Source organism: Lepisma saccharinum, chromosome 22 (assembly GCF_977018435.1).
Source record: "Lepisma saccharinum chromosome 22, izLepSacc3.1, whole genome shotgun sequence".
Classification (NCBI taxonomy): Eukaryota; Metazoa; Arthropoda; class Insecta; order Zygentoma; family Lepismatidae; genus Lepisma; species Lepisma saccharinum.
The window spans coordinates 63,330,189-63,355,528 of NC_139250.1; positions in this window are offsets into that span (position 1 = coordinate 63,330,189).

Below are 25,340 nucleotides of genomic sequence, written 5' to 3' on the forward strand. Positions count from 1 at the left end.
GTTAATATTACCTAGTACGGGTTAAGCTGTAACATACAACTAGCGATCGACACGACCACCTGACACACAGACAGAGAGAGAGTGAGCAAATTCAAAGTATGATCTATCGTAAACTAAACTAACCTCACTCATCCACCCACATATAGTCTTACAGGTAACTCAAAAAGCAGAAAGTAGTACATAGCATGACTGGTCGATCTATCGTAAACTAAACTAACCTCACTCGCCCACCCACATATAGCCTTACAAGTGACTCAAAGGCAGAAAGGCAGCTATATCACTTGTAAGGGCCAACACACAAGATCTATTGCAAACTAAATTAACCTACGACAAGCCATGGACACACCTTCCAGATAGGGTATAAGCAACTCACCTCTTGCAATTGTATAACGGAGAAAAATAACCTACAGCTGGCAACACTGTTTGAGTTGCTTTCGACGAGCCAAACTTACACTTTGCAAATATGCTAAAGCCAATCTTCTACAGCTAGAAGCTTGAAACATATACCCTATCAGAGTATGCCAACTTACCTCATGTAAAAATATTACCTAGTACGGTTAAGCTGTGACATACAACTAACGATCGACACGACCACCTGACACACATACGGAGAGAGTGAGACAGCTTATACGCAGTATATTCCTACACATGCACTGGGTTTAAAAGGTAACTTGCAACAACCATTTCACTCACCTCCTCTCATATAATGAAATAACCACAGGTTTTTGATACTTGCTGCCAGAACATGGTGGTTTTAGACTGTAAATTCAGCCCGATTATTCTATATGTGCATGATGCCTGCATTTGGAATATTTAATTCTCGGCATACGGTATTTTGCGTGCTCCAGTAACCTTGCGTTCGATTCACGGAAGCTATGACGTGTATTTCCTGTTTCGCGAACATACGAGAACCTTTCACAACAGATAATATATCGCAAGAGCGAGTTGGTTGTGTATATAAATCTAGTTTTGGAAATGGACATGAATAGAATGTCAAAAATTATTGCATAACTTAAAACATTGACATTTATTGCACTAGCAAAGGTAAATTTGGAATGCCCGGCCCCCTCAGCTGTTAGGTTAAACAGCATAAAAAATTCATGACGGATAGGAAGGGTTGTCATATGGACTGACGATTATTATTATTTTCTTAAAACAGACCTTGTAATGAGTTATAATCTGAGCTGTCTTGCAAGTCTCTCGAGTGAAGGAATATGATGCCACTATAAACTGTAAACAAGATATGCAGTCCCTGGCATGAGATGCACGACGCTTATGAACCTCGACCTATACAGTTGTACAATGGATGTTGTTTTTTTTAAGCATAGCGGTGTGTTTCCGCTTATTTCAATGTCATCGAGCGTGCATGCAAAAAAAGGGGGGGCGCCATAACGGATAATTCATATTTCGATTTCAATACTTTTGCTAGTCACGATTCACCTGCTATCTAGAAGGACACTGGACGATGGCTAAAAGCGAGGGAAGGAGAGAAATGTTACCTTTTACCCCTTTGATTGTGTGTGATGAAATAGTTTTAGATAATAATAGTAATAGAATGTTAGAAACGGCTGTATCGTGATGCGAGGCTGAAAGCAATTTCGAAAGCAGTCTCGGGCATCTTCGCGTTCAGCCAACAAGGAAAATGCACATGGAGGGCGCAACGGTATTGTCCATGGATGGTTTTCCTGAATAAACATACATATCAGTTTTACAGCCTCCAGATGGGACCGGAGCTTTTGTTTTGGTTCGACAAGGGGGTTCAGATCAATGCATGGACATCAAAATAAAAGAAAGAATTTTACTCCACTGCTCACATGTATTGAGGCGCCGTGTCTTCCAATAGCACACCTCGCGGGGGCGTACTTGCATGTATGCAAAATATAGTTAATGTCTTGTTTCTCGAACCTGTGGTCTGTAGATTTGCATGTTATTGTATACTGATATGGGTGTACAGTAATCATAACAATTTTCTAGTTAAAAATCTATGTCGATGGGGGGTCTTGTCTGTGTTGGGTCTTATTAACAACTTCACAGCTGTACCTGCACAACTCATCGACAATAAATCAACAATGTTAGGAAGTGTGTGTGCATGGCTCCGAGAATACAATTTAAAATCACTAATGTGACATGAACACCCTTCAGCTGTGTGTATTTGAATATGCGAAAATTAGGCACTTCGAATAATCGAGGAGAACAATCGGAAGAAAAAACAGCTTGCACCGGTGTGGCGTGTTCAAACTTCAGACATTTTTTTGTTAATCTGCAAATGACCAGGGCGTACGTACGAAAATTGTAAAAAAAGAAGAGGAAGCGAAGCTATTTTGGCTAATGGCAACAATGAGGATGAATAATGGTTATTTTGATAAAATTGACGAAGTGGGGCACGACTGCTTTCAAGTACATTACCCCAACAACTACATATGCCCCCCCCTCCCCCACACGAGTTGTACTTTTGTCGGTCTACGACTCTGAGGGCTTAAGTTACAACTTTTACCTATAGCTGTACATATAGAACCCGAGCAATAAAATGTAAAAAATACATATCCTGATCTAGGTCGGATGACGTGGGTTGCAATCCCACCCCCGATGGCGTATAGGCATGACATGAAAATACTCATAATGGAAAAATGTGTCGTTTCTAATGTTCAATACAGAAATCAGATGACAAGAAGAAATATTGCGAGTGGCTCAACCCAAACACATTTAACCTTAGTGACAATGAAGTTCGACCAGTCACAAACATAGGAGTGCGTTGTGAAAGAAGGAGAACACATGCATATGCTGAACATATTTTATTCAGCAGTAGTGTAAACTTAGCGGTTCAACGCAGTACTTTGTAGGTATCCCTTTTTTTTATCAATTGAATATCAGTTTTTGACATATTTTGACAATTTTTTGTCCACGTTTTAGCGTTCAGCGATGTTTTTAGTACAATTTTCAATGCATTATTTTTTTCCCCACTCGTACTTGGTAGGTATATCACGATCTTACGTGATACAACTTAACCTATCTTTTTTTTCTTAAGATTTTTTTAATTTTTTTACGATCCTAAGTGATATAACTTAACCTATCATTTTTTTTTATATTTACGCACCGAACTAACCTACAAGGGACTCTGTTTGTTTTAATATTTCAGTCGACATCTAGTAGCAAACACTAGAACTATTTCCTCAGGTATCGTCTTCATGTTCTAGTGTTTGCTACTAGATGTCGCCACCGGCGATGTAGACGCAGTGTTGCCACACTATGAGGGCCTTCCCAAGGGGCAAAATTTCCCTTTTTGGACCATTTTTTCCCTTTCACCTAAGCAAATGACATAATAGAATAATAATTAGTTGTGGTAGTAAAAGCAGCATTACTAGCGGTGGTGCAGTTGCGGTATTGTGGTATTTTTAATCGAAATTTCCTTTTTGGCTAAAAATCTCGGCATGTGGCAACACTGCGTGGATGCATAAAAGAACAATTATACACGACCTCTCTCGGTCCTCCTCCGTAGCCGTGCGTGTTAAGGCGTTCACTCGTTCTTGTCATCATGCGTGTGGTATAGGTTCGAATCCGGTTCTGGTCGATAGTTTTTCAGTGTGAATAATGGCCCCTTACTTTAGCTCATGTTCCTGGTCTGCAGGCTGGGATTGAAGGCAACTAACTCATGAGTCCTGAGTGAGCGAGTTTGACGGGTTTGTTGTTTCACTGTCTAAATATTCGATCATCGCTGCGGAGGAGTGACCCCCCCCCTGTCCCCGGGGGTCCCCCCTGTCCCCGGGCTCGTGTTCCCGAGGTCCCTGTCCCCGGGCTCGTGTTCCCGGTTAAGTTAGGTTAAGTTAGGTTAAGTTGTCTAATGTCTGTCTAATGTCTGTCTAATGTCTATGTCTAATGTCTAATGTCTATGTGTAATGTCCATGTCTCTGTCTTTGTAGGTTTTTTTTTTTGTCCTAAGATTTTTTTTTAACGCTGGACTTAGAGACTCGACCGACGCACTAAACCCGACCTCTCTACGACTATTCGTTCGAAAGTTACGAGTGATCAAAGTTTTGGGAGGTGGGCTAACTTCTTACCCCTTGACCCCAGGACCACCAAAACTTGGTACACGTATTCTACACCTCCAAAATCGACAGGGGGGGTAGCTTCGCTACCAGTATGGGGGTGTTTTTCGATATATTTTTTCGATAACTCTTACCATTTTCGAGATATTTGCAAATTTAAGATTTCTTAACAGAGGACTTGGAAAATTTTCGATTGATGAAAAATTGGTTCCATGACAACCTATGTTTATTTTGGTATGGGAGGACAGAGGACACCGAGACTTGACCGACACACTAAACCCGACCTCTCTACGCGTACTCTACGTCACCAAAAAAAAATCGACAAGGGGAGGTGGTGTTTGGAGAGATTTTTCGATATCTCTCACTGTTTCCACTTGTGATTTTAGGTTTTTGATAGACGACAACGACAGAGCCATGTATGAGTAAACATCTGAACTCGGTGAACAAGTCAACTTTTTTCAGTACGTCAACATTTTTCTCTCTCATTTCTTAGTGAATGGGTTAGGTGACTTGCAACGACGAAGGCCTTCTAGCAACACGTACTTAGCTTATGCCGGCGTAATTCGCTAAAATATGTCTAACTATTGTCATTTAGGAACCGCCTCAGTCCTGTTGTTAATTTGGTTAAGGCAATTGATCCAAAAATAACAAGGGGGAGGGGGGCAATTAAAAGTTCGAAATGACAATAGTTAGAGGTTTCTCCAATCTAGTAAAGTGGATTGGTTGAAATTTCCAAGGCGTATTTTGCATTTTTTTTTTTTTCAAATATGAACATGTTAAAACTGAACTGTGTCGGATTTTGAGTTTTGTATTCGCCCCCGAGAAAATTCTATATAAAATAACATACCTGGAAATTATATTCACGTTAAGTTGAATTTTGATTTTTTGTAATCACCCCGAGAAATTCTATATAAAATAACGTATCTGGAAATTATATTCACGTTAAGTTGAATTTTGATTTTTGTATTCGCACCCAAGAAATTCTATATAAATAACATACCTGAAAATTCTATTCACAGTAGATTGAATTTTTTGAGTTTTGTATTCACCCCAAGAAATTCTATATAAATAACATACCTGAAAATTCTATTCACAGTAGATTGAATTTTTTGAGTTTTGTATTCACCCCAAAAAATTCTATATATAAATAACATACCTGAAAATTGTATCGCTATATACTAGACTTTTTGATTTCTGTGATTTTCGAAAAAGCAATGGCATCCACCACCAGTTTCAATCGTAAAAATGATAAAACTGAATGTGTTACTTGTGGGAAGCTAATCTCAAGGAACAATTTATCGGTACACAGGGCAAGATGTAGCGAAACAGGTTCGAGAATTAATCGTTCCTTACCTTCTAAGTCTTGTGCTCGATGCGGAAAGATGATTAGCATTACAAATTTAAGTAAACACCTCAAAATTTGCAAACCATCGACCGAACAAGGAACATTGTAAAGAAAAATCGATGATTCAGAAACGGAAGCTTCCACTTCCAAGCAAATTAAATTATGTAATGAACGAAAACCAATCAGATCTGCATTCAACCGTCATATTCAGGATTTCTCTTTTACTTCGGAACCAGGCCGGGACATTCTTAGTTTCTTGCGTGAAACGAAAACATCCGTGATAAATATTCTAAAAAATAAATTGGAAAATAATTCCATAAAAGTATACGTTGATCTATTTTCCGAATATGAAAAAGTCGATGGTACAACAAGTATTTTTTATCATCGTACAAAAAACCAGGCTCTTCATTTGGCGGACGTCGATAATTTGGACGAATTTTATTCTGATCTTTCCAACGAGCTGGTTAAGAAACACGACGATTTCGAGGCTAAAGGGTCGGGATGGTCTCTATGTGGAAGTCCTCACACGTTAACTGTTTACGTGAACCGATGCTCGCCTCTTCGTGCTTCCAGCTACGTTCCACTTCCACCGAACATTCAACACAAGAGGGCTGTGTTAAATATACAGAACGGCGATAAAAAATGTTTCCTTTGGTGTGTGTTGGCTGCACTGCATCCTGTTCATTGGTCAAATCATCCAGAACAGGTTTCTAATTACAAACAATACGAGTCCGAGTTTGAAAGTGTAATGTCTGGCATCGAATACCCGGTGACATTGTCGGATATAACAAAGTTCGAAAATCGTGCAGGAAAACACATCGCTATTAATGTATATTCCTTCACGTCAGATAAATATCTCGTGCATCCCGTCAGGATAAGCGATATCGACGATGACGATGCTCGTGTGATTAATCTTCTTCTAATTTCAAACGAGGATGTTCATTACTACACGCTAATTCGTTCTCTACCACGTTTGGTCAGAAGTCAAACTACCAAGTATGAACATTGCATCGAAGTTTGCCCGAGATGCCTAACCACGTTCAACGATATAAAACAAGTCGATTATCGAAAATACACCGGACGTCAGATTGCTATCGAGAAACTTGTTCAACATAAAATATATTGCGGTGACAACAGACCGACTCGCATGTTGATGCCGAAATTAAAAGAGGTCGAAGAATTTAGGATGCATAAGGCATTTTTGGAGCATCCCGCAATCATCATTGCTGATTTTGAGTCTTTTCTCAAACCGTTGTCGTACTGCGAACCACATCCCGAACTTTCTTCCACAACACCGTATCAGTTGCACGAAGCCTCGAGTTTCGGATATGTTGTCGTGCGACAGGATAGGATAGATGAACCGTATGTTTACCGAGGACCAGACGTAATCAAACATTTTTTTGAAAAGATGGTTGAAGAGGTTGAGACCATTGGCAGCCTCTTACGCGAATCGAAACCAATGCTTCCATTATCCAGCGATGAACTTCAAGCTCACAATAACATTGAAACGTGTCCGGTGTGCGATCAACGTTTCACCGACGAGAACCGGAAAGTATTTCATCATAATCACTTCACCGGAAACTACATCGATGGAATCTGTAACACGTGTAATCTAAAGATCCAAAAACCTACCTTTGTCCCCATATACCTTCATAATGGCAGCGGTTACGACTTCCATCTCTTAATTCGGAATCTTGGATATGATAGACAAAAAGTAAATATTCTAGCAGAGAATGAAGAAAGGTACATCAGTGTCAGCAAGCGAGTATTGATTCCGGGAACTAACGAAAGTGTGGAGATGAGATTTTTAGATTCTTACAGATTTTTATCTGCGAGCTTGGAAGCTCTTGCAAGCAAACTTTCGGCTGAACAATTTAGAATAACGAGAGCTAATTTTCCCACCGTAGACATAGAAATGATTAGACGTAAAGGGATTTATCCTTACGAATATGTTAGTGATAATTCTAAATTTAACGACGACACTCTTCCACCTCAAAAAGAATTTTACAGTCGACTCAGAGAGAAAGGAATCACGGACGATGAATACGAACACGCGCAACGGATGTGGGACAAATTAGGATGTAGGACACTCGGCGATTATCACGATGCCTACTTAAAACTGGACGTGACAATACTCGCGGATGTTTTTCAAGCATTCAGGAAAACGTCGGCGAATATTTACAAATTAGATCCTGCATATTTTTACGGTCTCTCGGGCTTAGCGTGGTCTGCCATGTTATTACAGACAAAAATAAAACTCGAATTGATACCGGACGTGGACATGTTATATTTTATCGAGAGGGGGATACGAGGTGGAATGGTGCAATGCGTACAGAGACATGCAAAAGCAAATAACGTTCACATGACAGAAGAATACGATCCTAACGAACAATCGAAATACATATTTTATGTGGATGCAAATAATTTATACGGACATGCTATGATACAAAAACTTCCTTACGGCGGGTTCGAATGGGTGGATACCACTTCCAAAAAAAAAAAAAAGGTAAAGTGTTGCCCTGTGCATAGCACCACGCCATGAAGGCGTATAGGGGGTGTGGGGGTAACGCCCCACACTTTCTTGATCCGGTCGTGAGTAGGGGTGATGTGATCAGCATCACGCCCCTGACCGCCTTTACCCCCCAGGGTTTCCCCCAGGTACCCATGTTATTCGACGCTGGGTAGACGCCGGGGCCGCTTCCATCGTTAGAAAAGTTCCCGGATACCACTTCCATTAACATTAATAATTTCAACGACTGTGAATTTGGCTTGTTTATAGAGGTGGACCTCGAATTCCCCGACCATCTACACGATTACTTCAAAGATCTACCTCCTGCACCCGAACTAAAATGTTCGCCTGATTCAAATCAACGTAAGCTTCTGTTAACATTGGATAGGAAAGAGAGATACGTTCTCCATTACAAAAATCTTCAATTCTTAATTGAGAAGGGAGTTCAAGTAATAAATGTGAGAAGAATAATGAAATTCAAACATTCCGAGTGGTTAAAACCTTACATTGAAAAAAATACGTATCATAGAACACGCGCCACGTCAGATTTAGATAAAGATTTTTTTAAACTCATGAATAATGCTGTTTACGGAAAAACAATGGAGAATGTCAGGAAGCATGTGGACGTGAGATTAGTTCCCGATTCAAATAAATGTAGAAAATTGATAGCATCGCCGACATTCAAATCACGAAATGTATATGATGAAAACCTGGCCCTGTTTGTGATGGATAAAAAAATAATCAAGTTCAACAAACCAATCTACGTGGGGGCGACGGTTTTGGAATTATCTAAACTGCATATGTTTGAATTTCATTATAATGTCATGAAACTCTTCTATAATGAAAATATAACACTTCTGTACACGGACACGGACAGTTTTATTTATTCCGTACAGACATCTGACCTCTACAACAATTTGAAACAACCGAAAATGATTGATCATTTCGACACATCTTCCTTCCCTCAACCAAACAGATTTGATCTCCCTTCTCGCAATAAAAAAGTGCTTGGTAAAATGAAGGATGAATGGAACGGATAAATCATTCTGGAGTTCGCCGGCTTACGTTCCAAAATGTATGTGGTGAAAACAGAAACCAGCATCACCAAAAAAGCCAAAGGTGTTGGTAAAAATACCGTGAAAAACAAGCTTGTGTTCGAGGATTACATCAATTGCCTCTATTCACAGTCGAGGATTCTACGTTTGGAGACAAGGATACAAAGCGTAGACCACGTGCTTACCACAAACAAAGTTAGAAAAGTAGCATTAGATCCGCATGACGATAAAAGATGTATTTTGTCTTGTGGAATCCACACGTTGCCTTGGGGACACTATCGTTTAGAAATTAGTAAAAATTGTAGGCAATGCAATTGAAAAAAAATAAACTTTAACTGTCTCACATACACGATAAATAACTAGCAAAGGACAATGAATCTTTTTGGTTTCCGAAAACAGATCAACATGGAGACTGTACACCGCACGACGACAGATCATGAATTTCTACCTTCCGTGTTAACTAAACTCAACGGCCTGTTGATCGTTCACCTCAACAGTATTTGGACAAAATTGGATGATGAAATCGGCAAGATGTTTTACGTCTTCAACAACAATTTACATTTCTACGAAATTCCGATCGACGGGAAACTTCAAATCACCGTGAATCCGGAGAACGAAGGGCGAAAAATCAAAATTTCTACCGGCAAGAACATTTTACGAATGAAGCACGACAAGGTACTTTCTAACATGTCGTACGATGTTTCAGCAGGAGATTGTCTTTACGTGGAACTCCTAGGAGATTACGACAAACTCGTTCCTCTCTTCGTAGAATTACGAATCGTCTATCCTATAATAAATAACCGTTAACCAAAAATGCCTAACGACATTTTCGGCAACACCAAGCGTGTGGACCACGCAGAAGAGATTCTCATGTTGGATGTCCGAATTAAAAAGTTGAGGAGCGATTTGATCGCTTTGCAGGAGACCTTAAACAAAAGTTTAGAGTCGGAGATCGCTACGCTCCAAACGCAATGTCTCGACCCCATTCTGAAAATCGATTCCGAACTGAAAACGCTAATAAAAAATTATGTCGACGTACCTTCTTACGACAACGTTCAAAATATACAGTTGAGCGTGGATTCGCTTCAAAATGATTTGGCCAAATTACAGCAATTTCAATCGAAAAATGAAGATTTGGAAAAATTGAAACTCGAAATCGAAGAACGAACTTCAGCAATCGAAAAGAATTTCTCTGAACTTCAAACCGTCGTGAACGATATCGATGCGGAACGCTTGCATGTCGTCGTTTCCAAATTACAAGAAGAATTCACCGGCACGTTGGAAGAAATTAAATCCAAGTTGCAGACTTTGGAAGATACCATGACGAACCTACCATCGTCGGACGAACTGCAGGTCATCGGTAAAAGCGTCGCGAACATAAAAATTCAATTGGAGGCCTATCAAGATTTCGAACACATTCAAACCACCATCGCTACGCTTCAGGCGTCTCTGGAGTTGATCAACGAAGATATTAAAAATATTCACGCTGAAGCGAGCGCGTTGAGGGGCATTCAGGACACGTTGAGCACGGTTCAGCAGAAGATCCAATATTTAGAAAATTTGAACGTCGAATCCAATCTTGCTCATTTTCATCACGTACTGGACAACATACAGGGTGACTTGGAATCGTTACGGACGAGCGTACCTTCGAGCGAAGATTTGGAAAAATTGAAAACGGCGGTGACGGCACTATCCGAATCGAGCGACATCAAAAGTTCGTTGAGCAATCTCGAGAGTAGGGTGGCCAATCTCCCCACCTCCAAAGAATTGCACGCTTTGAAAAGGAACATATCTCGAATGCTGAAACGACTGGAAACGGAAACGGCGAACGTGGAACAGATTCGAGACGAAATAAGTTCGCTGGTGTCGACGCTGCCCACTTCGCAGAGCGTCGCCGACCTTCACACGCAGTTTACCGAGATGCGAAGCATCGTGAACGATCTCACCGAGAAGAGCTCGAAATTGAATCAAGTCGAGAACCTTCAGAGTATTGTCGTCAACATCAGAGATCAAGTTGGAGTGCTGGAATCCACGCAGGAATCGACACTGGCCTCTTTCGGTGCCAAGTTGCAAGAACTCAACGAAAACTACAAGCAGTTGAACGTGGAAGTGAAAATCAAACCGTCGTTTTCTACAGTAACGGATACCATAGTCGAACATTTGTTGCCCATACAAAATACACTGGGACAGCTTCACAGAAACCTCGTTAGCGTCGATACTAAATTCGCTAAACTGCATTCTCTGCAAGCCATCGAAATCAACAGCGTACCCAATCAACAGAGAATCTCCACGTTCGTCGAAGGTAACAAACTGTACATGTTGCATCCTTATCATCCGTACTACAAGTTTCTCCTCGATGGCACGATTCAGATAAACGAATTTTCGTACTGGTCTCACGGCAGAAAAGCTAGCGTTCCCACCATGACCTTAATATCGAATCGTGGTGTCCAGAAAGCAGGAAACATTCCTCTGGCACGTTGGAACGAAACGCGCAACATATATGAAATACACGAAGACGAAGATCTTACCGTTTTCGACGTGAGTGCCGGCGATAAGCTGATCATTCAAAACACGAGCGAGGTGCCACCTTCTTTGAATCCCATCACGCTGGTGCTTCTCTTCAAACGTAATCTCTAAAAAAAAAAAATGTCTAGGCAAGCCATCGTCGAAGAATTGCATAAACCCGCACGCCGCAACTACGAACGTTTGGCGGTGGTAACAAAGGGAATCGATGACCTCTGGCAAAGTGACCTCGTGGAGATGAGTAGCGGCAAGTTAAAAAATGTACATAAATTGAACAAGGGCAACAAGTACCTCCTCACCGTCATAGACACATTTTCGAAATTCGCATGGGCTCTACCTTTGAAGGCGAAAACGGGAACGTGCGTCACGGAAGCATTCAAGACAATTTTTCGCGAAAGCGGCGGCAGACGACCACGGTTTTTGCAAACTGACAACGGTAAAGAATTTTACAACGCCGTATTCCAAAAGTTTATTCAAAAACATGACATTCGACATTATTCAACCTTCAGTCACATCAAAGCCAGCATCGTGGAAAGATTTAATCGAACCTTGAAAACACACATGTGGAAACGATATACGCTTCGGGGAAATTACAAATGGGTCGACATCCTGCCGGAACTCGTCGACACCTATAATGATACGGTACACAGAACGATAGGCATGAAGCCAGCTGACGTTACCAAGTCTGACGAGCAGCGATTAATTTCTAGCGTTTACTGTCCAAAGTACACGCCCACGACAAAAAAAGCTAAATTCAAAATTGGAGACCAGGTGAGGGTCAGTAAATTGAAGCGAACGTTCGACAGGGGTTTCACACGAAACTGGAGCACGGAACTTTTTACCGTGGTTCGAGTTCTACCCGGGAACCGTCACACGTATATAATAAAGGACAGTGGCGGTGAAATTTTATTGGGGCGCTTCTACGAGGAGGAACTCTCTAAAACTAAATACCCCGACACGTACCTTATCGAAAAAGTTTTGCGTAAGAGAGGCGACAAACTTTTGGTGAAATGGCTGGGACTTCCGGACACGAGTTGGATCGATTCAAACGAAGTGATTCTATGAGTGCGTGGAATGTCGTGAAACGTCTACCTGATTCGGAAAATCAAACGAAGAAAAGGAACGGCGAATTGCTCCCCGACAGCATACGGTGTCTGATCGTAGGACCTTCGGGGTGCGGAAAGACGACACTGCTCATTGATAATTTTATCCTCGCACCCAATTGGTTAGACTGGGAAAACAGACACCTCTACGTATTCTCGAAAAGTCTCGAACAACCGAAATACCAGCAACTTATGAAACTGTACGAGGGACTGGGCATTGCAACTTTCGCATCTGAAATCATTCCACTGGACGATTGTCTCGAGAATTCCGTCGTGGTGTTCGACGACATGATCTTGGAAAATCAAAACGAGATTCGTAATTTTTTCACTCGAGGTCGTCACAAAGGAATGGATTGTTTCTACCTGGCACAAACTTTTTCCAAGGTTCCGAAACAACTGCTACGCGACAACGCTAATTTCATGTTTGTTTCGACAAGACCACACCAATTTAAAACACGCACACGATGATTACGTAGGGGCTGACATGAATTACAATCAATTTTCGGAACGCTGCTCTTCTTGCTGGAACAGCGACGATTTCGGATTCGTGACCATCGACATGACGAGGAAACCCAACGACGGAAAGTATAGGAATAAAATAAACGTTTATCTAGACGTCTCATAGGCTAACAAGAGGAAAATTTCAGATTTGCAACAAGAAGAAAATCCCAAGAAAAAATCAAAAGGTCGTGAGAATCTAAAAAAATAAAATTTGAAAAACGTTCTTTTTTTTCAAACGTCTGACAAGCATATATAAATAACCATTCCAACAAAAAGTGAGTGTTAGAAAAGTGGATAGTTTCAAGCGGGTGACAGCAGAAAACTACGAGAACCGAACGTATAGGCTGAGAATTCGACGTTTCAAAAACGTTTCAACGTATATAGCAAAATGTCAAAACGTCAATTTCAAGAAGACGAAAATCTCAAGTTGCGAAAATACCTCGTGAAACGCTTCAAAGGTTGGAAATCCGAGAATCGCGGATCCTACGAAGAGAAGAAACGTCAGGATTAACCTGTGATCGACGCCATCAGCGGTCTAGGTAAAGAAATTAAAAGTGTCACGGAACAAAATAAAAATTTGATCAACGAACTCGTACCGCTCGCAGCTAAAAGTTACGCCGTACCCACGCCCATTTCGAGCATTCCTTCGACGCCGTTCGAACTGAAGGACGTACCGGCACGACGTCGAGCCATAAGCAGCACGTCTTCGGATAAGATCGAGTTGGGACCTTTGGCACGAGACTACCTGAGCACGGGAAAATTCGACAAGGATGAAGTGTTCGGATTGTATCCGAGCATGGAAACCAACGTGGGTGTCGTGTGGAAGATTGGGAAATCGAAAGTCACCTTCGAAGGCAACGACATTAAAGTTAATTTAGGCGATAAGGATAGTTGGACCAGGTATCCGGGTACGGTGGGACTGTGGGAACTCGTTGCCAAAAAGCAGCCGAAAGATTACACCGACGAAGATTACCAAAGTTACAAGGAAATTTTGATCATGACGGATGCCTTGTACCAAAACAACGACGCCTCGCAGAATAGGGTGAAATCCAGCAGCGGCGAGAAGTACAGGAATCTCATCAAACCGATATGGAACCAGGTCAAAACAGGCAGCGGCGTCAAACTCTACAACACCCTGCCCAAAGAGTTTGTGTGGGTGGACGACGTGCGCAAGCTCATAGACAGGTTGTTGGTTATTGCAGGAGAGGAGAATGCAGGCAATCGTAATTTCTACAACGAGAAGGTTGGCATCGTGGACATGATCAGCGCCAAACTTTCCAACTTCATCGTGAACGACGACAAGGGCATAGGTTACCTCATTAAAATTATCAACACGCTGCCTCCGAGATTCTGGAACGTGGCCGAAGGAAAGGGACTCGTGAACGACATCATCAACAAGTTACCTTTCGAGATGCATTTACCTGGCTACCAGTACTGTGGACCGGGTACCAAACTCGAGAAAAGATTGGAGAGAGGAGACAAGGGTGTGAATCCGTTGGACGCCGCATGCAAAGATCACGACATCGCTTACAACACCACGCAGACGGATCTGGATGCACGTCACGAAGCAGACAGAAAGTTAGAGCACGCAGCTTTCGAAAGATTCGTCAGCAGAGACGCATCGTTGGGTGAACGAGTTGCAGCACTGGGCACCACCATCGCCATGAGCACGAAACAAAAATTTGGGTGGGGTGTGTAAATAAATAACATACAGTAAAAAAAAACATGTCTCGTATAACCGACTTACCGCCCGAACTGCTATGTAAAATATTCCAACACGCAGTAAACGGAGATGTTAATAAACTTTTAATCATAGAGAGATCAACGCCGTATTTTCGCATCCCTTGTGAAATGGCTGTCAAGGACCGTCTTCGGGAGATCAGTGGCATGAGGTGCGGTGATCTCGACACTCTTCTTTCGTCTGCAGGGAAAAAATTAAACGATAGGTTGGACGAACTGCACGAGGCGAGGCAGGGAAGAAGACGATACACGGATGATTGGCGCAAGTCTAAACAGGAGACCGAAGATATCATCACGCACATCATCGCGTTTTCCGAAGCACGGACTTTCTTCCTCTGTTAAAAAAAATAATAATATATATACGTGTCAAAACTTGATATATAAATAACACACACATCGTGAAAAAAAAATAATCTTCGGTATATATATAAATAACACACATTGTGAAAAAAAATTAAATTTCTCTAACACACACACCCTGAAATTTCTCTTCGATATGACGACTGAAAAAATGAGTGATCTCCAAGCATTGAAACAAATGCTAAATTTGTCAGTCGAGTATGTAAAAATTCAGGAATTGGAAGTCGGCAAACCTTACACGATAACTTCCGGTTCAATCCTTTCTACCCAGTATGGTCCCAAGGTGCGTCTGTTGCTCAACGCACAATACAGTCTATTTTTACCAGATCGATACGCTAACATGTTATCCGACGAGAAGCTATCTATTTTAATCGAGAACAAAACTCGAATCGTGTACAAGGGGACAAAGGAACTTCTTGGTAAGAAAACAAAGCACGTAATAGAATTTGTTTTATCACGGACACCCCAACCCCCGGAATATATATATAAATAACATACCATGAAAAAAATGTCAACTTGTATAAGTCAACTTCCTCCCGAAGTGTTGCACAAAATATTTAAGTTCACGTTCGATGGGGATGTAACTAAACTCATAGACTTGTGTAAAGTAACGCCAGAATTTCGTTCACCGTGCAAAATGATTTTCATGGATCACCTCCGAGAAATAAGCGGGATGAAAAAAATGTTCCGATCCGCAGAGACTCTCCTTCGAGCCGCAAACAAAAAAATTGACGATAGGTTAGACGAGCTGCACGAGTGGAGGCATGGGAGAAGAAGATTTACCGAAGACTGGTACGCGTCGAACATTGAAACTGTCGATCTTGTAAACCACATGATAGCATTAGGCGAAGCAAAAACTTTTTTTCTTTCCCAGAATACATATATATAAATAACACATCGCCACAGTTGTTTTGAGTGAGACGATATAAATAACACATACCTTGAAAAAAAAAATTACGCGAAACAAAAAATCTCAGAACATACATATATATAAATAACATACCGTGAAAAAAAAATTACACGAGAAAAATCTCAGAACATTTATATATATAAATAACATACCGTAAAAAAAATATATATATATATATATAGAGCATCAACATGAAGCCCAAGGGTGTTGTGTACCAGATACCATACTCCAATCTAAAAAATCTAGGTGCCCTGGATGGGTTACTCACCAAGAAACAACGCGAGAAGAAACGTTCTTGCTTGACCAAAGGACACGGAATGAAATTGCTGCTCAGCACACCTCAATTGAGACGCTTGCAGCGTTCGCGGAAACAGCAAAAGATCGGAGGTTTCATATTCAGCATCCCGGCCATCCTGGCAGCATTGGGGGCCGTGGGAAGTTTGGCCGGCGGAAGCGCCGCCATCGCGAAAACCGTCATCGACTCGAAGAAGAACAAGACGGAATTGGAAGAACAGAAACGTCATAATCTGGCCATGGAGAAGAAAGGGGGGAAGGGCGTGATGAAAAAGTTTAAAAAAAAGAAACAGCAGCACTCACCAACCGAGACATTGAATCTCTGATCGAACCGTTACAAATCAAACACTTCAGAGGAGTTTTCATGTCCGACTCGTTACCTTCAACCGTTAAAAGAAGAGAATGCGGAGTAGTCAACTTGGACAGTCAAGAAAATCCAGGCACGCATTGGATATGTTACCACAAAAACGACAATAACAAAGCATTCGTTTTCGATTCTTTCGGAGGTGTTCCACCTACAAATTTTGTTCATTATCTGAAAACGAACAAAACCTCTATATCCTACAACGACGAACGCATTCAAAATTTCGGAGACGTGAACTGCGGTCATCTCTGTCTCTCCAAGCTCGCGTTTCTCTCTAAAATAAATAAGCCCCAGGTGGAAGATTTCCAGAAAGCACTGTGGAACCTCAAACACGATGGGCGTGTTCCACCTCACGAGCGAATCTTCGGTCTTGAAACTCACGCTGCACGACGACATCGTCTATCCTAAATCCGTAGCTCTGCGTGCATTCTACAGCATGTACCTCATACCTAACGTCACGCAGCACAACAACAAAATTAGCGTCGGAAGCGAACACATCGTCGTCACGCCAGGTCAATACAATCTTTCTACTTTGCAAGCTCAATTACCCAAAGGCACGTACCTTTCTCAAAATTCGGTCACGCACAGAGTGGAAATCGTGTCGGCGTCGGAGACCGTGGACCTTGGCACCATGGGAGAACTTTTAGGTTTCGAGAACGACACAAAACTCGAAGCTGGCATCTAGCACGTAGCAACCAACATTCCTAAATTCTTGGCCATCGAAACTTTGAACGTACACTGCAACGTGGCGGAAGGCATGATCACGAAATCTTCGGACGGATTGTTAGGAAGTCACAAGCAGACGGGGATCATAGCCACGTTCAAACCCAGTTCCGAGTTCATGGAACCGATCATCTACACACCCTCTTCGCCGATCTATTTTCCAGTATGTCGCAACCGCATAGACGACATAGAGTTGGTGGTGACGAACGAGAAAGGAGAGGTGGTGGATTTCGCAGGTGCAACGACCACTGCCGTCGTGGAGATCAACGTATAATAAATAACACACATAGTGAAATGGAGCAAATCGAAAGTTACGAATTGCAATCTTTCCCTCCGAACCGTCGCACGTTCGCCAATCTCAACGAAGCGAACAGGGAGATCGAATACGATGTGGACGTAGGCGACGGGTTTGTTCATCCTCACAGAGCGCACCTTTACCTTCAATTCGACGTGGTGAAGAAGGAAAGCGGAGACGCGTTTCCGCCCAATGCAAATTTGAAACTCGTGGACAACTTCGTGCCTCACCTGTTCTCGCAGGTGGAGGTGAGGAAACACAACACCGTCATCGACAGAATCGATTATCCAGGCATCACGTCGACGGCAGTGGGAACATTGAAATTATCCAAAACGGACGCGGCATACTATCAGGCGGGGGGGTTCGAAGCGGGGACCAAAATATCGACGAGAAATCACACGGTGCTCTTTCCCATGCGTCTGCTGCCCGGTTTCTTCTCGGACTACAAGGAGATCATGTGGAAGGGAGGAGTGAGAGTCACCTTTCGAAGAGCGGCCAACGACAACGACGCACTGATCCGATACACCAACTTGAACGCCGACGGCACGCCGATAGCCAACACATTGCCCGAAGCAGCCAAGTGCGTCATCCGGAGCATGGAATTGAGAATGCCGATCGTGGAATACGAAACGAACTACGCCCTCAAGTACAAAGCGGAGATCTTGAAGAGTCCGCAGGTGCCGATTCACTTTCACGGTTACCAGTGCGTGCAGAAGATGGCGTCGGGAAGTCACATGGAATTCGACGTGACGACTCAGTTCAACAACATACAGTTCGACATGCCACATTTCGTCGTAGTGCTCTTTCAGACCGGGAGGGATAAGAATCAGGAAAAAGATTCCAGCAATTTCGACGACTGCAAGATCAAGAACGTTTATCTCAAGAATGGCAGGAACGAAGTGTTCCCGCGCGAGAATTACAACCTGGACATGACCAAAGACGATTACCTCAAACTTTACGAAGCTTACACCGCTTACAAACGCGTGACCGAGGGAAACGTCGACATGTACTACACGCCCAGCGAATTCAAAATCCGCAGGCCGATGTTCGTCATCAATACCACGAAAAGAAAGCAGGTGGTGGTCAACGATCGCACAAACATCAAGGTCGTCTGCGAGTTCCACGATGCGCTGCCTGCCGATACTCTGTGCAGCGTCATCCTCATTGCAGAGAAGTCCTTCGTCCATGACGTGAAGAACGAGAGGGTCACGGAGCAGTTTTAAAAAAAAATTGCCACATACTAAAAAAAAAAAATCAACAAGGTTACATAAAATATGTGAAAAAAACTTTAAAATATTTAAACAAACAGAATCCAATGTAGGTTAGTTCGGTGCGTAAAAGATTGTAAATAAAAAAAATGATAGGTTAAGTTATATCACTTAGGATCGTAAAAAAATTAAAAAATCGTAAGAAAAAAAGATAGGTTAAGTTGTATCACGTAAGATCGTGATATACCTACCAAGTACGAGTGGGGAAAAAAATTTTGCATTGAAAATTGTACTAAAAACATCGCTGAACGCTAAAACGTGGACAAAAAATTGTCAAAATATGTCAAAAACTGATATTCAATTGGTAAAAAAAGAGAATACCTACAAAGTACTGCGTTGAACCGCTAAGTTTACACTACTTTCAGCAGGCAACATGGAACAAAGGAAAACATAAATTTCCGCTGCAACGCAGCAATGTATGGTGTCCACACAAAATAAAACATTTTCGTCCATCTACACGTGACATTGAAGTTCGACCACTGTTAGAGGGGATCCTGTTTACCATGGTGTGACGCCTCCCCGTCGGCGAATAACTGTGGCAATGCGTCGGGGCATGCTGCGGACGAGTCGTTCAAGGTATTCCACATCGATGCGGTGCCATTCCTCCTGCAGGCAGGCGATAAGAGCAGCCACTGTCGTGGGTCCCCTCTGTTGCACACGTCGGTTAAAAACACGCCACACATTCTCAATGGGCGAGAGGTCGGGACTCGATGGTGGCCATGGCAGAGTTCGCACGTGATGGCGAGTCAACCATTCTCTTGTCAGCCACGCTGTATGAGGCCTGGCATTGTCGTGTTGAAAGATGAGACGCCGCCTGTGGAACAGGTGCCTTCGCACTGTGGGAAGATGCCGCTCCAGTATACGTGTATATTCACAATGCCCTCACAGACGTGTAGTGGGCCAACCCCAGATGCCGTCATGCATCCCCATACCATCACTGACGCAGGTTTCTGTACCCGACGGGCATAACATTTTGCTTCATTCTGTTCCTCCTTCCGACAAATGACTGTTTTCCGTATTTTCCCGTACACAACATTGAAAATGGATTCGTCCGTCCACAAAACCCTGTTCCACTGCCGAAATGTCCATCCCCGGTACATTCGTGTCCACCGTAGTCGATTGCCTTTGTTCAACATGGAAAGGAAGGGTTTACGTTTCGCCTTGTACACTCGGTAACCGCATCGCTGTAGGTAACGGCGAATGGTTCTGGTTGACACTTCAATGTGAAAGCGTTCTCGAGTCCACAGTGGTAATTCGGCCACAGAAACATGATTGTTGGTCTGGATATAGCGCCTAAATATCCGTAGGTCACGCACGCTCAATAGGCGTTTTCGAAAGGGGCCTTACCTGGCTCTGTAGTACCCGTATTTTGGTGGTGTTTGATGATGGAGTGGACGGTTGACTTGGGTAAGTTCAGTTGGCGCCCTATTTCCCGTTCACTGAGTCCATCCCGTTGCAACTCCACCACTCTTCTCCTCACGGTGTTGTCAATAGGTTTGCCCCTGGCCATGGTGATGATGCACTGCGGTACCTCCGTGCACAGCACGCGTTTATATACGGCGGACTCCCTTATCGTGTCCGTGACGTCATGCTTCCGTCGAATGCGCCACTATCAGGAATTTTTCCGAATGGGTCTGGTGCCTGGTCGAAGTTAAATGTCACGCGTATTGTTCCCCGTTTTCGTTCTTTACGTGACCTTGGGTGCAACATGCTGGATCACGATTCTTGCCTGCTCACACGCCTCCTCTTACACACATGCGTCACTTCTGCGGGTCACCCATTCCACCGCCTATGCCTCTGTGCATTTAATCATGTATTCCTTTCTGGTCGAACTTCATTGTCACCAAGGTTGTATATGATCAGACAGGATGTCAACGATGCGTTCATAACTAACATGTGAGTATTCAAAAATTGAAATAGTGCAGTGGGAAACAACCAACCTAGGCTTCTTAAACCCGATGAGGACAAATACAAGCCCATCCTGATCTGTGTCTACTCACTATTTTTCCATCCTAACCGATTTTGCTTTTAGGTCCATTCGACCCCTCATGGTATACGAGCTCCCCCTGATGGTGGAGGAAGCGAATCTATTTGGACATGAAAGAGCATGATGTGTGGGATACTATAATTTATACATGTGGTTGCTTGGATGCTTATAGAGGATGACAAGATACCCAAGGATGCCATAGCTCGTGCGATTGAGGCACATATTTTGATGAGTGTAAAGAATTAAGTAAGTCACAAGAGACTGAGGCATGGGTCGAATCTCTCGGTATAGGTATGGATGCAGACAGGCACGTAGACACAATTGATAATGAGAAAATGTCCTTCATCCCGATAGCATAGTAGTAATGTTGTTCTTGCCTTTTTCCCATCGATAACATAGTGGTTACACTGTCCCCTATTAAGATGTTCTCCTCGAAATTATTCAATCACTCTCTCTCTCTTCTCTAACAAAAAAAAAGTTTTTCTCAAATGTTTAGGCGATTACGAAAACGTTGAAATGTAAAATATTGTTGCATTTTAATCAAATGAATTTGTTGAATATGCCTAGCCTAAAATAAAATTCAACAATGCCAAAGGGATTCTTATTTACTACACTCGTTTCTAACCTGTCCACATTGGAAACCGTACGAGACATTAACTTAGGAGAGGACATAAAAAACTCTGCGGGGCTCATCTTAAAACTTCAGTAGATATTTGTCATGGTACTCCCTCCTTAAATTCGATTCGAAAGGCTCAATCATTCCAGTTCTTGAATAAGACTCGCATATGCCTTCAGAAAGAGAGAAGAAGAAATAAATAAATCAACTCATGCATATTCGTACGTGTGTTTAAAACTTGGTTTCGCTGGGTGGACCAACAGGAGTGGACGAAATAGCTTTTTCATACAAACTGGGTGCTTGCTTTCCCTCCAACAATTGAAAACACATTATTTTCAGTGAAATATCGACTCAACTACCTAGAATGGCTACCATGGGGCTTGGTAACTGAACGCTAAAAAACCACTTCACAGCAGTGTCACTTAGTTTCAACAAGAACAGTTCAAGGCTTCCCGGGTGTCCTGCAAGGTTCGGCATTTTTTATATTTTAAAAGCAAGCAGATGAACTGACCTTACAATATGAAGACCCTTCTCACTGTGTCGGTTGCAGTAATTCTGTGGTAATTATGCCTTGCCGATGACGTTGTCGCTTTGTAATCAAAAGGTGGCAGGTTTTGATTGATATCAGGCGCATGGTGGCTCGATTTACAGGTCCAATCCCGATTTGCCTTTCCGTGCATAAAGTGAACTTAAAGCTACAATTCAATCAATCATTCTCTGGTAATTATATTCTTGTATCAAGTACATCCCTCTCTAGGAACTTTTAACATATATACTGCTTGTTAAATAATATTGTATTTCTGATTCTTTCATCCTCATAGTCATAATTGATCCAAGAAAAAATATATTAATGGTTTATTGCAGAAAGGGACCTGATTCTCATTTTTGAGGTATCGGAGTTAATGGTAGTTTTTGATTTTCCTAGTTACAGACACATCTTTTAGTGCAGTCACACGATGTTATAGCCAAAAAAATGCACAGTGAAACGTGTACTTTAATGCAGAAAGGTACCTGAGTTACTGATTCATTTCCTTTTCTGCAATAAACTTAGCTATATTTATACGTTGTACGCTAATCTGCAATGCAGCTCGGGGGTGGTAAAAAAATACTGTCAAACTTACTGACACCAGTAACATTATTGATTTCGCAACGCGGTGGCCTCATGTCTGCGACATCTGTGAAAACTAGCATGTGTTCCTACAAGAACAGGCAGTATTTTCAAATTTCCAAGTATTATTACTTTGAATACTGTGTTGAACATAAGGATACTGTCAAGGTTTCCGAATTCATCAAAGGTTTGACGCCTCACACCTTCTATCTGTCCAAAGGTGCACGAATTGTAATTCCTACCGCACGTACGTTCCCAGTTGCACGCATGCCGATCAAGCTTACTAAATTGAATAACATACGAACTGCCTTGTCGTATGTACCAGGCGACGTCAAAAAATTTTATGAAGATATTCTTCAGTGGCCCACTTCACGCGCCAATGAAAACAGACTCAGATGTAGAATAACACATGAATGTATGAGCTCGTACATTATTGTACTTCAAACACTGATGCCCGACCCTGTGGTCGAGTGGTTAGCACATCGCGCTGCGACGCCAAGGGTCCCGGGTTCGAATCCCGGTCGGGCTTGGTTGTTTGTGAATGTCCATTCATCACTTTCATCATTTGATCACTCATCCCCATCTTCGCAAATTAGCCAAGAGGCACAAAACGCGAAGTAAAATAAACTAAATCAAATAAAAAAAAATGAAATTCAAACACTGACAATAAAATCCAAAAAATGCAGTGCACTGTCATTTATTGATGACTCTATAATTTTCTGTGGCATATATAACATAACCTAACCTAACCTAGCGTATGTGGCAACAACAAAAAAAAACGGCGTTTGTAGGATATTTCTCGTCTTATTTCTCACAGATTCCACTTTTATCGCAGAAAGGTACCGGAGTCACAACCTTTTCATCTCCACTGTCTCTAGCAGAATACTGCAGAAGGGCGCATTGAGGTTTGAAAAATTAACTTTTCTTTATGCTGAATATTTGAGCCGTATGATTTGAACAGAATTAGATACAAAATTGGATTGATCTTGCTCATGGATAGGGTGAGAGATGGAAGGCTTTTGTTGCTAAACCTTCGGGTTTAAGAAGACTAGAGAATTAGTTGGTTAATACCGAGCTATTAGGAACTGGCATCCTTGAAACTTCATGCTGCAAGCTTTCCCCTCTATACATTTATTTCCGCGGTGGCTCAGTCGGTAACGCGTCTGACTACCATGCTAAAGGTCCCGGGTTCCATCCCCGGCCGGTTCAAATCTGGGAACTTTTCTAACGATGGAAGCGGCCCCGGCGCCCACCCAGCGTCGAATAACATGGGTACCTGGGGGAAACCCTAGGGGGTAAAGGCGGTCAGGGGCGTGATGCTGATCACATCACCCCCACTCACGACCGGATCAAGAAAGTGTGGGGCGTTACCCCCAAACCCCCTATACGCCTTCATGGCGTGGTGCTAAGCACAGGGGAGCACTTTACTTTTTTTTTTTTTTACATTTATTTCCGACACGATCCTCGCTCTCGTTATGCTTTCTTTTACAGGTAACATCAAAAGCAGTGACATGCGATTTTCTGGCCCTTTCATTCACAACACAAACACTCATGTTTCTTTTATTACATTGCAATGATGAGGATACTTAGTACCATATAGGGTTTTTTGAGCTCTAGCGAAAATAAACTCCTGTAGGATTTTCCGTGTAGCAGTGAGACACGCTAGTACCGTAAATTGAAGTGTACATAATTTAGATTTTATTGAAAAGCAAGCAGAAGCCGTGTTGGAAGCAGTTTAAAAACTGGAACGGCTATGCAAGGACACTTATTATAATGTAAACATTTCAGTATATTGTTTCGAGAATTGCTTTTCGATACTTAATTTAATCAATTGTTAGACAAAACACAAAATTTTGAAATGAGAATTACGGCTTTTTTTTAGGTACTTGAGAAACTATTGTAACACTCTTCGTAAAGCTCTATATACTATTTCCAACTTTTCGTTCTTTTTGAGCCTGAAATTGTGGTGAAATCTCTTTTCTGTTCTTTATAGTTAGTCCAGTTTTTTAACAGTACATCTACAAATTCCATGGAAGTGTACCAGTTATCAGTAGTTACATTTCTGTTGGTATCAAAAATTAGGTTTACACAGTCTTACTACAGCCTGCCTATGTATAGAAAGCTTTTTTCTTGTTTTTACATAACTCTAGCATATCTGTTCCTTTATCGCAATAGAGATAAGTATTGTAAATGTAATGTGTTCTGATTATTAGTTCTAGTTATATTAGCACCAAGCGAATAGCAAGCTTGAGAATTGACATTAAATTCACTCAGAACTTGCAAAATAGCTTTCAGGGTTGACAAATCTCATACAACTCAGAAGTACTGCTGTTCCGTCTGTAGCAAAAACAGATCGAAAGTTTTTGTTGTTCTATTTAAAATTACACTGTAAATGAGGAGGTAAAGAAAGCTTCTCAGTATATATGTTAAAAGTTCCTAGAGAGGGATGTACTTGATACAAGAATATAATTACCAGAGAATGATTGATTGAATTGTAGCTTTAAGTTCACTTTATGCACGGAAAGGCAAATCGGGATTGGACCTGTAAATCGAGCCACCATGCGCCTGATATCAATCAAATCAAAAGGCATAATTA